Source organism: Canis aureus, chromosome 1 (assembly GCF_053574225.1).
Source record: "Canis aureus isolate CA01 chromosome 1, VMU_Caureus_v.1.0, whole genome shotgun sequence".
Lineage (NCBI taxonomy): Eukaryota > Metazoa > Chordata > Mammalia > Carnivora > Canidae > Canis > Canis aureus.
Window position 1 is genome coordinate 116,359,133 of NC_135611.1, and position 14,917 is coordinate 116,374,049.

General features: G+C 40.8%; 1 protein-coding gene across 10 annotated transcripts in view; it reads left to right on the plus strand.

The window, feature by feature from the left end:
* The window catches only part of ZNF790 (zinc finger protein 790), a 29,850-nt gene that overhangs the window by 1,063 nt on the left and 13,870 nt on the right, over window positions 1-14,917 (plus strand). For 2 of the 10 annotated variants that reach the window (XM_077902130.1, XM_077902381.1), the window contains exons 1-2: window positions 7,920-8,343; window positions 9,227-9,317. The exons of 2 other annotated variants lie outside the window; for them this stretch is intronic. The gene's annotated coding sequence lies outside the window, so the exon portion shown is untranslated. Of the gene's footprint in view, window positions 1-129; window positions 259-344; window positions 590-1,616; window positions 2,752-7,149; window positions 7,524-7,919; window positions 8,344-9,226; window positions 9,318-14,917 lie in introns of those variants that run through there. 6 more of the 10 variants (XM_077901807.1, XM_077902237.1, XM_077901967.1 and 3 more) reach the window with 5 other exon arrangements.

Sequence of the window (14,917 nt, forward strand, 5' to 3'; positions counted from 1 at the left end):
CACTGACTCCCTCACCCTGCCCATTGGCTATAAATCCAAGCTACTGTTATATACTGAGCTGAGTTCAGCCTCTCTTCTCCATTGCCACAGTCTTTAAGAAAGTCTTCCTTACCTATTTAACTTGCCTAGAAAAGTTTTTCGTTGACGTAGCCCCCAGTGCGGCTCTCTCAGGCTTTGACCACTCACTCTGCAACATACTGGGCCCTCCTGGGAAATGCAGTCTTGGACTTTGCCAAAGGCCAGATGGACCAGGCCAAGGTAAGTTGCATCCTCTAGGCACTGAGGTGAGGCCTGGTCTCACTTTAAGTGCCCTGGAGGGTGCTCGGAATTCTGTTTTTCCCTAGATATACAAAAACGCTCTTGAGGCAGGCTGTTGAGGACCTTGTCAGAAGAACCAACCCAAATGTGGACCTGAGCATCTGCGACCAAATCAGCCTGGGGAGTTTCAAAGAGAGGAATCTTCAAGCCCAGTCATATATGTGAAAGTGGACAGAGGAGGTCCCGTGTGAGACAGTAGTAAGATTATATGTGTGACTGGTTCGGGGAAAGGACAGTTGAGTGAAAGAAAAACTGCAGATGGGTAAAATTGGTGAGTGTGACAGAGTGGTAGAATGAAGATTATGTGTGGCTTTGTGAGGCTGGAGGGTCATATCATGGGGATGTGTGGTTGAGATAATTGTGTACAGCTGGTAGGGCAAGAGTGTCTGGATCCCTGCAGGTATGGATATGAGTATGTGTGTGATCACATGAATGTGGGTCATCTCAGTATGGGTGCCTGAGGAATCTGAATCCTGCAAGCCTTATTTCCTCTTCAAACTGATAATAAGGGTATATCTTCCTGGAGCTTCGATTTTAAGAGGGAAAGGTACATTTTAATTTATACAATAAATAACCTGTTATTTTTACATGAACTCTTAAGGTTCCAACCATTTGTTCTGGAATAGAAAAACAAATCAGTACGACATTTTAACAAGGTATACTTTGCTCTATATAGGAGTACCTGTTTAGTCCACTGTCATGCCCCCATTTACTTTTTTCTGTTCTCTTGGAGTCATTGATAGAACAAATATTTGGAGATGTAATTGTTCAATTCAACCAGAAGTATCAACCACAATTAAAAGATGTTCAGAGGAAGCTGTACAGGGATGTGATGCTGGAGTCCTAGAGCAACACAGCCAGAATAGTCATGGAGAGCTCCTCTATAATCCAATTTTTAAAAGTAAAATGCTGTCTCTTTTCCATTTCTGAAATATTTAGAAACTTTACGTGGCATAATATATTCAGCTTTGAGATACAAGTTTCAGGTATTCTCAAGCCCTCTGCCATGTGATTGTATATGCTCAACCTTTAAGGTAAAAGGTCATTTACTTTGTTCTTCTTTATGTGGTAACCTCCTTAAAGACCCGGGCTCCGTCTGATTTTGGGGATGGTGTTAATTGAAATTCGATCTTATGTCATTTTCCTAGATATAGGCTATCACATCACCAAACTGGGTGAAATATTTAAGTTGGAACAAGAAGAGAGACCCATGGGTGGTGAATAAAGGAAATGTGAAGGAGATACTCTCCAAGTGCGTGAGTGAGAACCAGCCAGATTTGCCTGGGATAAGGCAGGACCCAAGTGTTCAGTGGGAGAGCTGACACCACTGAAATGTTTTTCAGGATTTCCGTTATAGGCCCTACTATCCTTCAGTCTTGGTTGATGTGAATCCTTCTGTCATCATTCTCCCTGTATCAGTGCCCTCTTTTATTTAAGTAATCCTAAAGGTGGGGGGGGCATATTCTCTTCATTGTCGTAGCCTACATGTACCGTCAGTCCTTTACAAATCAACAGTATTTCAAAACTCTTATTGTTGCACACTGCAGTTTCTGTTTTACTACATTCCATTTTCTATCTTCCTAGTGCTAAAAGCTTCATGTTTATTTTTTACATCTGCATTTCCCATTATCACTTATTTCCCACAGCCATATTTCAGCAACTTTCATCATCTCTTGAGGTTATTAGCCTAGAAATCATTGCTGCTTTCCCCCAGCTCTCCTTTCTGTCAATTTTTTTTAATTTTTGCAATTGTTTTTAAAGGAACCATCTCACTCATCTTAAATATTTGACCAAGATTATAATGAAAAAAGAAGTCTCCCTTTCAACTATTTCTCTTCTCCACTTGCATCGACTGTGACTAGTTTATATGTAAACTACTTCGTGTAATTCTATATTTATACCAATATATCTATGTACATAAAGCCCCTCATCTTTGTTTTTCACAAATGTTAGTATACTATAAAACATCTTGCTTGTTACTCACTATTATTTCTTAGGAGACATCCAATATTAATACATATTCCTTATTCCTTCATAAAACGGTATGATATTTTGTGGTAGGGGAAATGTCATATTTTAACACCATATTAATGAATATTTAAGTTGTTTTCAGGTTTGTACAATTCTGGGATACCAAAATTTCAGCTTTGGATAGATGTGCATGCATCTTTGTAATAAATTCCTTTAAGAAGCACCGGGCCAAAGCTTATTTATAAATATTTGCATCCACATAAGATGAATCACTTTCCATTCCCACCAAAAAATTTATGAGAGTGCCTATTTCCTGTTCCTGTCAAACACTGTATTTCTTCATTTAGCAGCTCATTGTGACCTGCTGAGCCCTTTATCTGTGCCAGGCTCTATTCTAGAAAAGCATCAGTGAACAAAATGGCCAAAATTTCCTTTCCTCAAGGAGTTTACATTCTAGTCAGGGTAAGTTGCCAAAGAACATGTCAATGAAATATGTAGTATTCTAGATAAAGTTATGCTCTATAGAGAAAAGTAAAGCTTGGAAATGGGATGAGTCCCAAGGGAATTGCATTTTTAAAGTTTTGTTTAAGTAGTGTCTACACCAATGTAGGGCTTGAACTCATAACCCTGAGACCAAGAGTTGCATGCTATTCTGACTGAGAAGCCAGATGCCCTGGGAATTGCAATTTTAAGTGGAATAGTTAGGAAAAGCCTAACTAAGAAGAAAATATTTTAACAAAACCAAAAGGAAGGAGCAGTGACATTTGAACATATTTAGATAAAGCAAATTATAAACAAAGAAAACACCAAAACATAAATGCCAGGCATTGGGTATAAGCCTGGTATATTCAAGGAGGAGCAAGGAGTCTACTTGGGATTCTCTCCCTCTCCCTTTGCCTCGCCTCTGCATGCCGTGTTCGCCTAAGTGTATGAGCTCTCTCTCAAATAAATAAAATAAATAAATAATCTTTTTAAAAAATCAACTATGGAATGAACAAGTTTTAGGGGGTGTATGAAGAATTTTCTCTTTGCTCTCTTAAACCAAGATAGTCCATGTTAAAGAGAAATATTTGGGGTACCTGGGTGGCTCAGTCGATTAAGCATCTGCCTTTGGCTCAGCTCATGATCCTGGGGTCCTGGGATTGAGCCCCTCAATGAGTTCAGCATTGGGCTTCCTGCCCAGCAGGAGTCTGCTTCTCCCTCTCCCTTTCCCCTGCTTGTGCTAGCTCTCTCCCTCTCTCTCTCTCTCAAATAAATAAATAAAATATTTTTTTAAATAAGGAAAAACATTTACATGTTGCCAGTACCTAGATGGCATTTATAGTAGTGAGAGGATGAGAATTCTAAAGAAATCTATTAGGGTAAGATTAAAGATAATAACGCGTATAGGGCTAAATTGTGGCACCCCAGAGATATGTCTATATCCTAACTCCCAAGACATGTGAGTGTGATCTTGATGTAGTTTTGGATAGTGTTAGGGTCCAGAGCCAATGTTCAAGAAAAGGATTATTGAGACATCTTTGGTGCAAAAAGGTGACTTTGTTAAAGCACAGTGACAGGACTCGTGGACATAAAGAGCTGCATTACAAGTGTGAGGGGTGACCTCACACTTTTATATACTTGGGAGTTGGGGAAAGTAAGGAAAAGGGAGGTTTCCAAAAGGACTTTCTATCTCAAGTCTTTGTCAATGGACTGCAGGTCATAAACTTAATTTTGTTTACATTCCCTTCTGCCTCTGTTTCCCACATCACTCATGGAGAGGAGGGTGATGTTAGGGTTCCAGGAAATTGAGTTATAGGTTTCTGAAAGTTAGGCTATTGATAAGAATGCTTTTTATTTGTATATCACTAAGACATTTATAAATTGATGGACACTCATGTCCTGCAGAACTGTGATCTTGGGGCTCCTGGGTGGCTCAGTGGTTGAGCGTCTGCTTTTGGCTCAGGTCATGATCCCCGGGTCCTGGGATGGAGTCCCCCATTGGGCTCCACAGTGAGCCTGCTTCTCCCTCTGCCTATGTCTCTGCCTCTCTCTCTGTTCTTCTCATCAATCAATAAATAAAATTTTAAAAAAGAACTGTGATCTTTATCAGAAACAATCTGTTTTTCCTTTTCCTTAGTTTTAGGGCAGCCAAAAGTATCTGAGGAATGTTACACATATGTCTCCTGGGAGCTGGGGGTGGGACAGCGTCAGCTTGTGCCTTGTCCTCAGCTTACCTTTTGCTCCCTCATTAACCTTACTTGGTAAAAGGAGCTTTGTAGATGCAATTAATTTAAGGATCTCTAGGAGTTCATCCTGGATTATCTGGATGTGACCTAAATCCAAAAACAACTGCCTTTATAACAGAAGAGAAAAGACATACAAGAGAAGGCCTTGTGAAGATGAGGTAGAGACTGAACTTATGCAGCAACAAGTGGAGGACACCGGAGTTTAGTTATGATTTTTTTTATTTTTTGGTCTCTTGGGAGCATCTTGATTTTTTTTCCTTGCCTTTTCATTTGCCTTATAATTTTTGTTGTTGGGATCCCTGGGTGGTGCAGCGGTTTGGCGCCTGCCTTTGGCCCAGGGCGCAATCCTGGAGACCCGGGATCGAATCCCACGTCGGGCTCCCGGTGCATGGAGCCTGCTTCTCCCTCTGCCTATGCCTTTGCCTCTCTCTCTCTCTCTGTGTGACTATCATAAATAAATAAAAATTAAAAAAAATTTTTGTTGTTGTTGTTGAAAGTCAGACATTTTGTTTAGGACAGTAGTGTGCAGAAAAGCCTTAACATAGCAGACCTGAGAATTCTTTTTTTTTTTAAGATTTTATTTATTTATTCATGACAAAGAGAGGCAGAGACATAGGCAGAGGGAAAAGCAGTCCCCCCTGGGGAGCCCAATGCCGGACTCGATCCCAGGACCCAGGGATTACAACCTGAGCCGAAGGCAGACGCTCAACCTTGAGCCATCCAGGCGTTCCCAGACCTGAGAATTCTTATCCCTGTAGTCCTGCATGCACAGTTGGGCTTGACTTACATCTAGAACTTCGTTTTCCAGAGGGGGTTCCCAGTATCCTGATAAGAATGGCCTACTATGCCTGTTTGTGCATATCATATAGTTTATGTTAAACACTTGCTTTTATTCTGAAATTCTGGTAGCACCTAGAAGAAGCTGCCTATGTTTCCAGCCCATAATAAAAAGTCTAGGTACTGAATGTCTAATGAGCTTCCCTGGTTGGCAGCATTTCACATGTGTTGTCACAACTCATTGCAGGGGAAGTTAATGTCTTGTGTGACTCTACTAGGAAAGGATCCTTGGAAATATGCACCTGGTTTTTCCTGGACTTTACTCCATGCACCTTTCTTCCTTACTAATTTTGCTCTGTATTGTCTCACTGCGAGTTCTTCTAGTGAATCATTCAACCTTGGAGGGAGTATTGATCTTGGGGTCCCACCACACAGTAGTAAATGAGGAAAATAATTTTCATGACTGAATGGGCATACTTTTCCTTTTGCGAAACCTTTAAAGTATAGAGCTTTAAGTTAATTCAATTAGGAGTTTTAATATCTAAGCAAGATAAATTCATACAATTTGATTTGCATTTATATAAATTTCAAAGATGGATAACTGACAACTAAGATATTTGTGGGGTCCCCTAATCTGGTGGAGGCCACCAAATGTGGGGGTATGCCAAGCTAGTAAAAGCCGGATTCATTCAAGGCAGAACAAGGGAGATAGAAATTTATCGAATACACTGCAAGGGAGCAGTGGGTGGGACAGCAAAGCAGAAACTGTCCGCTGTGAGGCAGGGGTGGGGGGCTGTAGTTAAAGGGGGAAGGTGTGAAGGTATGGGAAGTACAGAATTTCCTTTTTTGGTACCTGTGTCCACATGTAAGTAACCCATTGGTCAGCTAGGGCTTAAGATTCTTTTGAGGTGGGTTTCCTAAAAGGCCTGTTTATATTCAGCCAGACGGTTACGGTGGGCCCTTCTACCTTACTCAGGTTTCTATTGTTCAAATTGATTGCCTAAAAGCAACCTCTACGATATTATTTATTATCCTCATGGGAAGGATAGTGGTCAGCTAGGGCCTGGGGATCAGAAATATCATATGCATAGGCCATTTCTTCTTGAGATGCCAACAATGCACTCTTCATTAGTATTGAGATACACTGAATATACACATTCTATGCACTTTTCTTCAAGTATTTCCTATTTTACAATAAAAATATTTTAAAAGAAATTATTTTTAAAGGATTAATTTGAAAGTACTGAAAAAAAATTTACTCCTTGGTCAGAAAGTTTAGACATACTGTCCAGCTAAATGATGAGCTCAGAGAAGAGGAAGCAAAATTTAAAAGCTATCAAGTACTAACTTTCGGGGGACGGGAGGGAGGCCAAGACATGAATAGCATTTGCAAAGCACTAATGTAAGCTTGAATATTAATTTAACCCAAACTCTTTAAGGGTAATTGGAGGATGAGAATAAGTGAAGTATTTATTTATTTATTTAAGTGAAGTATTTATTTGAGGAGTTAAGAGGATAGTACACCTTGGCTAAAGAAGGAGCTCCCCCCCCCCCAAAAAAAAAAAGTAGGAGCTTCCATGGCTTCGAAGAGAAGGGACCCTCCGGCAGTTGGGCCCCTTCATCCTACCCCCAGGTCGATAGTTGTGGGATAAGAGATATGCATCAGGCTGGACCAAGACTCAGACAAAGATGGGAAGGAGTCACTGGTCGCTTGACCACCGTCTAACAGGACTTTTCTGTCACAACGTGTCTGTCAGATGTCCAGACAGCAAACTCAAGCAGCAAAGAATGACACCCTTCCTCTGAGGTAGTTCTACGACCCTAAACTACATTTCCCAGGGGCCATCGCGTCCAAGGCTATTTCCGGTCGAAAGGCCGCATTGGCTTATTGTCCAGGTTCGCAGCATTTGTGGGGGAGCAGCGTGGAGGCTTCAGTGGAGTCTTGCGTTCGAATCGCGGCCTGGAACGAATAGAGAAGCCCTTTGCCACGGATGTGAGCAGTGATGAGGGCGATGGTCTTTGTCGAGGGAAAGGATGGAGACTGGGGCCAAGGCCTAGGAATTGAGATCTTCGGCGCTGGGCTCTGAAGGCTGTCCGGGCTTTGACTACATTTTCCAATGTCCACCGTAGCCGAGACAGCTTCCTGTCCGCGCACCGACGCTCTCGCGACTGTAGGAAGCGTCCCGCCCGAGTCACCGCGGAACATTCTTGTAGGGATCGCAGGGTCAGGTAAGATAATCCAAGACGCAAAATGACCCCTGAGGGGCCAACGCCACTGGGAAGGGTAGTGAGGGATTAATGTTTTCGGAGTCTCAGGCTTTGCCAGCAAGAAGGAATGGGGAAGGAAGTTGGTAGGGAGCTGTGTATGTGTGTGCCCGCTCTTGCGCCAGCGATCACGTTGGGATCGGTGGGTGCTTGTGTGAAATGGTTACGGGAGCGGGAGGTCGGGGTAATCGTTCAGGAGCCGTGGGGATGAGGGTGTGTATGTGTGTGTGCACATCATAATGTGCACGATGGTGAGGGAAGCTGTACATGACGGTAATGGCTATTTAGGTGTCCCTGTGCATGTGCATGCATGATTGTGACTGCACACTGTGTGCCTGACTGTGTGTGTAAATGTGGTAGCAGCAGCTGTGGAGCCAGAAACGAAGAATATTGCGATTAGTAATAACCATAGTCCTTCGTATGTGTGGAGAGCAGTTTCTTTGATGGCCGCTAGTTGGATTGAGTAATGTAGAATGTGGGGAGTGGAATAGGAGACAGTGTAGAGAACATATTCCAAGAATTTCTCTGTAAATATGAGCAGAGAAATAGAACAGCAGCTGGTGGGAGGATAACAATGTTAAAAGTATGCTGGTAATAATGAGCCACAAGAGAGGGAAAAGTAGACATACCGGGAAGAATGAGTAAGCAAGGCTCAACTGTGTGAATGTACTGCAACTGCAAGAATAAAAGAGTAGTGTTGCAGAGAATAAGCCATGAGCCCAAGTTTTCAAAAAACAAGGAGAAATATCCTGTATTTGGTAGATGTCAACCGCAGTGAGGTGTGGTGAGTTATATGTAATCTCATGGCATGAAATTCCAAGGTAGAGCTTTTTTAGAAAAGGAAGAGAGGAAGGTCTGAAAGTAATAAGAACAAGGAGGATACCTGCCCTGCTTCCAGACCCAGTGACAAGAGGCTGGGGGGTAGGGAGGGTAGGAGAGGGAGATGTTGAAAAGGCTGCAGAGTCCGCTGGGGGAGAGCCCGGTCTCCCTTAGACCCAAAAGTGAAGGGAGTATTCAAGGAAGTGTTGGAGATAAAAGAGGAGTTTGTTATTAATGAATTATGAATTCCAGAGGGCATACTAGAAAGTGTCCAGATGTGGGGAGAGATGACAAGAAGGTACATCTAGCTGAGGGGGGCGGGGGGGAGTACAGTGTCTCAAAGACAGATTATCAGGGAATCAAGGCTTCTGACAATGGACATAAACATGGATACAGGGAATATTGATGCTTATTCTGTTTGGATTCAAGACTGCTGGAGAAGAAGTGATGGGATAGAAAGGGTGGATTTTTGAGTATCTCTCAGGAAGAGGGGAGCCAAGGATAGAAGCTTTAAAGGTGGTTGGGGTAGGTGGAATAATGCCCCTGGAAAGATGTCCAGGTCCTAATCCCTGGAATCTGTGACTATTTTGCTTTACAGGGCAAAAGGGACTTTGCAAACAAGATTAAGTTAAGGACCTTGAAATGGAGAAATTATCTTAGATTACCCAATTAGGCCCAATTGGATTCTTTAAAGTCAGTGAACCTTTCCTAAGTCTTTAGGGTCAGAGGGAGATAGGATCAAAGAAGAATGGTCAGAGATATGCAGAATTGCTGGCTGAAGGAAGGGAGCCAATGTTGGTGGCCTCTAGACTCTGGAAAACATAAAGAAATAAATAATTATCCATTAGAACCCCCAGAAAGGAACACAGCCCTGCTGACACCTTGATATTGGCCCATTGAGAACCATCTCAGGCTTTTACCTAACTGCCTAAGCATAAGGTAATAAATTTGTATTGTTTTAAGCCACTGTGTTTATGATAATTTATTGCTCAGAACAAGTGGTATAGCGTCTTAGCCTTAGTGCTGTGGAGGGGTCTTGAGCCCTGTGACATGAAATCAATCCCTATTGATAAAGTTGAGGAATTCAGTAAGGCACATAGGCCTCCTCTTCACTTATAATTTCCAGTTTTGCTGCATTATGATATTTTTTAACATTGGAATTTAGTAATTTTTCTTTGTGGCCTAATATATGGCCTGTCTATAGTTACTTGTTTTCCACTTGATTTGTCTTTGATTGATAAAAATGTATTAAAATATTCTGTGAGTGAAGTTTTCTCTTACATAACCTGTAGCTTCTGCTTTATTGAAGTTGCTGCTGTTAGTTGATACATATTCATCATCATTATCATCATCATTATTTTTAGAGAGGGGAGTAGGGGCAGAGGGAGAGGCAGAGAATGAATCTTAAGCAGGCTCCATACCCAGTGCAGAGTCTGATGTGGTGCTTGATCTCACAACCCTGAGATCATGACCTGAGCCCAAATCAAGAGTTGGATGCTTGGGGCACCTGGGTGGCTTTGTGGTTGAGTATTTGCCTTTGGCTCAGGGTGTGATCCTGAGGTTCCAGAATTGAGTCCCACATCAGGCTCCCATGGGGGGCCTGCTTCTCCCTCTGCCTATGTCTCTGCCTCTCTCTCTCTCTCTGTCTCTGTCTCTCATGAATAAATAAATAACATCTTAAAAAAAGAACACTTTGCTTATCTCTAAGGCATGAAGATACTAATATTTTCTTCTGCATTTATTATATTTCACATTTAGATGTACAAACCCTCTAGAATTGATTTTTGTGTAATACCAAGTACTCAATTCATTTCCCTCATATATTCAGTTGATCTCATATCATTTGTTGAAAAGACCATCTTTTCTCTCTGATAATCTGTTCTGAAATCTACCTTGTCTCATTAATATAGCTACTCTAGCATTCTTTTGATTATGATTTCCATGGTATATCTTCTCCCATCCTTTTACTTTTAACCTTTTTACACCATTATATTGCAGAAAAACTGATACCTTGAAAATAATCACTTTCATCTCATAAATGTGATAAATTCCTCTATTCATTTAGATGTTCTTTCATTTTATTCTGTTATTTTTAGTAATCAATGTAGAGGCCTTGTCCTTATTTTGTTAAATTTATAGGTATTTAACATTTTTGTTGCTATTGTAAATGCTGTCGTTTTATTTTTTTATTTTTTATATTTTAAAGATTTTATATATTTATTCATGAGAGACACAGAGAGATGCAGAGACATAGGCAAAGGGAGAAGAAGCAAGCTCCATGCAAGAGCCTGATGTGGGACTCAATCCCGGAACTCCGGGATCATGTCCTGAGCGGAAGGCAGATGCTCAACCGCTGAGCCACCCAGGTGTCCCAAATGCTGTCATTTTAAATCTAAATTTTAATTTCCTAATTTTTGCTTGTATGTTGAAATGCAGTTGACATTTTTACTCTCTCTGACTTCATATTTGTATTCTTAAATATTTCTATATATCTACCCATGACTTAGCTGCTTTATTTTTTATTTTTTTAAAGATTTATTTATTTATTTATTTATTTTTTATTTTTATTTTTTAATTTTTATTTATTATTTATGATAGTCACAGAGAGAGAGAGAGAGAGAGAGAGAGGGAGGCAGAGACACAGGCAGAGGGAGAAGCAGGCTCCATGCACCGGGAGCCCGACGTGGGATTCGATCCCGGGTCTCCAGGATCGCGCCCTGGGCCAAAGGCAGGCGCCAAACCGCTGCACCACCCAGGGATCCCTATTTATTTATTTATGATAGACATAGAGAGAGAGAGAAAGAGGCAGAGACACAGGAGGAGGGAGAAACAGGCTCCATGCCGGGAGCCCAACGCGGGACTCGATCCCGGGACTCCAGGATCGCGCCTTGGGCCAAAGGCAGGCGCTAAACCGCTGAGCCACCCAGGGATCCCCGACTTGGCTGCTTTAAATGATATCCTTTCTCTCCCAGTTATTATAAATGAGGCAGTCAGTGAGCTTGTCTATTTTCCATTTTGCAAACTTTATTTCTCTGTTAATTATTGCTGTAAAACATATTACCCTAAAAAAAAAACAATAAATATTTATTATCTTACACTGTTTTTGCAGATTAGGAATTTAGGAGTGGCTTAGCAGGCTTAGCTTAATATTATTAAGGTTCTGGCTTAGGTCTCCTGAAGTTATAGCCAAACTCTTGGCCAGGCCACACTCATCTAAATGCATGACTGAAGCTGGAAGACGACCTTCCAAGATGATTTTCTCACATGGCTATTGGCAAAAGACCTCGGTTCCTCTCCATATGGACCTCATAACATGTTATATGGCTTTCCCCAGAGCAGAAGGGCAGCAAGAGAATATAGGAAGAAGCCATAATGTTCTTTTTGACCTATTCTCATACTCCATCATTTCCACAATATCTTTTTTTTTATTCTTTTTTTTTTTTTTAATTTTTTTTATTTATTTATGATAGTCACAGAGAGAGAGAGAGGCAGAGACACAGGCAGAGGGAGAAGCAGGCTCCATGCACCAGGAGCCCGATGTGGGATTCGATCCCGGTCTCCAGGATCACGCCCTGAGCCAAAGGCAGGCGCCAAACCGCTGCGCCACCCAGGGATCCCAATTTCCACAATATCTTTTTGGTACACAAGTCAGCTCTATTCAGTGGAGGAGGCAACTACACAGCATTAATACCAAGTACTAGATACCTTTAAGAACCATCTAACATACTGGTACCATAATCTCCATCTTATTTTTATTTAGGTCTGCATTTAAATATGTTTACCATCACTGCTTTTCCTGAAATTTTCTCTGTTCTCTCTTTTATGGCAGAAATATGTCCTCTAGTAGTTTAGAAAGCACTCATATGAACAATATTCCCTAAGTTGTTGTAGCATAGAACTTTTTATATTTTCTATTTGAAGGACAGCTTGGCTGCATATTAAATCTTCGATTCTGTCATTCATTTTACCGCAAATATATTGGAGAGACTACCTCCCTCTTGGGAGCACTGAATTTAGTAGTGGAGAAATCTATTGACAAGTGAATTTCCTTTTTCTCATGGGTAAGTTCATATTTTTATCTTGACTTCCCATGGGTTTTAGCCTAATAATTTTATTAGGAAATGTTTTCATACTGACAGTTTTGAATCATTTCTCCCTGATGTCTCTTCGTTATGTATATTCATGCTTTATTTCAGGAAATTATTTTTTAATGTTAAAAATAAAGTTTTTAATGTTTTTTTTCTTCTTTGATTTGGATTTCATCTGCAGGGGGTTGCTTAGTTGCAAGTTGGATTATCTCTGACTTCCAGTGTTTTCTTCCAATAATTGTCATCTCTTTCTTTGTTTTGTTCCATTTGCTAATTTCTATATTCTTTGTCTTACACTGTTGGTTAGAATGCAAACTGGTGCAGCCATTGTGGAAGACAATATGGAAGTTCCTCAAAAAGTTAAAAATAGAACCACCCTATGACCCAGGAATTGCAATATTAGGCATTTACCATGGGAGCACCTGGGTGGCTCAGTTGGTTAAGGGTCTGCCTTTGGCTCAGGTCATGATCCTGGGGTCCTGGGATTGAGTCCTGCATTGGGTTCCCTGCTGAGCAGGGAGTCTGCATATCCTTCTGTCTCTCCCTTTCCCCCACTCATACATGCTTGTGCATTCTCTCTCTCTCTCTCTATCAAATAAATAGATAAAATCTTTAAAAAAATACTAGGTATTTACCCAAAGCATATAAGAATACAAATTTGAAAGGACACATGCACTCTGGTATTAATAGCAGCATTATCAACAATAGCCAAACTATGGAGAGAGACCAAATGTCCATCGACTGATGAATGGATAAAGGTGGTGTGTGTGTGTGTGTGTGTGTGTGTGTGTGTGTGTGGAATATTATTCGGCCACCAGGACATGAAATTTTGCCATTTGCGACAGCATGGAGCTAAAATGTATTATGCTAAGTGAAATAAGTCAATCAGAGAAAGACAGATACCATATGATCTCACTCATCTGTAAAATTTAAGAAAGAAAACAGATGAACATGTGCGAAGAGGAAATGAAAAAAAGGAGAGAGGGGAAACAAGCCGTAAGAGACTCTTAACAATAGAGAACAGACTAAGGGTTGATGGAGGAAGGTAGGTAAGGGATTGGCTAAAATGAGTGGTGGGTATTAAGGAAGGTTATGATGAGCACTGAGTGTTGTATATACATGATGAATCACCGACTTTTATTCCAGAAACCAATATTGCACTGTATGTTAACTACTTAAAATTTAAATAAATCAGTAAGTAAATAAATAAATAAAATAAAGTATGGTTCCTCTGAACAACCAGGTTTTCTTTGTTGTTCTGAACATAACCTGGTTCAGAACGACTCCTACTAACAGTTCTGAATTCCCCAGTGGTGCCTCTGCTGCAATTAAAGAATATATAGCCAGGGGGGCCTGGCTGGCACAGTCAGAAGAGCATGCAATTCTTGACCTTGGGATTGTGAATTTGAGTCCCACATTGGGAGTAGAGTTCACTTTCTTTTTTTTTTTTTTTTAATTTTTATTTATTTATGATAGTCACAGAGAGAGAGAGAGAGAGAGGCAGAGACATAGGCAGAGGGAGAAGCAAGCTCCACGCACCGGGAGCCCGACGTGGGATTCGATCCCGGGTCTCCAGGATTGCACCCTGGGCCAAAGGCAGGCGCTAAACCGCTGCGCCACCCAGGGATCCCGAGTTCACGTTCTTTAAAAAAAAAAAAGATTTTATTTATTTATTCATGAGAGAGAGAATGAGAGGCAGAGACATAGGCAGAGGGAAAAGCAGGCTCCATGCAGGAAGCCCAATGTGGGACTCGATCCCGGGACTCCAGGCTCATGCCCTGAGCCAAAGGCAGACGCTTAACTGTTGAGCCACCCAGGTGTCCCTAGAATTCACTTTAAAAAATTTTTTTTTTCAAAAAGGAAAAAAACATACAGCTAAGATCCCAACTTATTTGATGAGGCCAATATTACCCAGATACCAAAACCAGACAAAGCATATATCATAAGAATTTGAGTACAAAAATCCTCAACGAAATAGCAAATGAAACCTGACAACATATAAAATGAATTATACAACATGGCCAAGTGGAATATGTCCCAAGAATGCAAGGTTATCTGACCATCCAAAAACTAATTACTGTGATACATCATATCAAAAGAATAAAAAATAAAAAATCACATGGTCATTTTAATAGATACAGAAAAAGCATTTGACAAAAGCCAATACCGTCTCATTTAAAAAATACTCTAATAAACTAAAAATGAAAGGGAATTTCCTTAACCTGCTGTAGGGCACCAACAGAAATCATGTAGCTAATATACTTAATAGTGAATATCTGAATATTTTTCTCCTGAGATCAGGAGTTAAACAAGAATGGCTGCTTTTGCTACTTCTATTCAGTATTGTACTGGAGACTTTACAGGGAAGTTAGGCAAGAAAGAAGAAATAAAAAACATCTATCTTGGGGAAGAAGTAAAACCATCTCTATTTACACATGACATTATTTATTT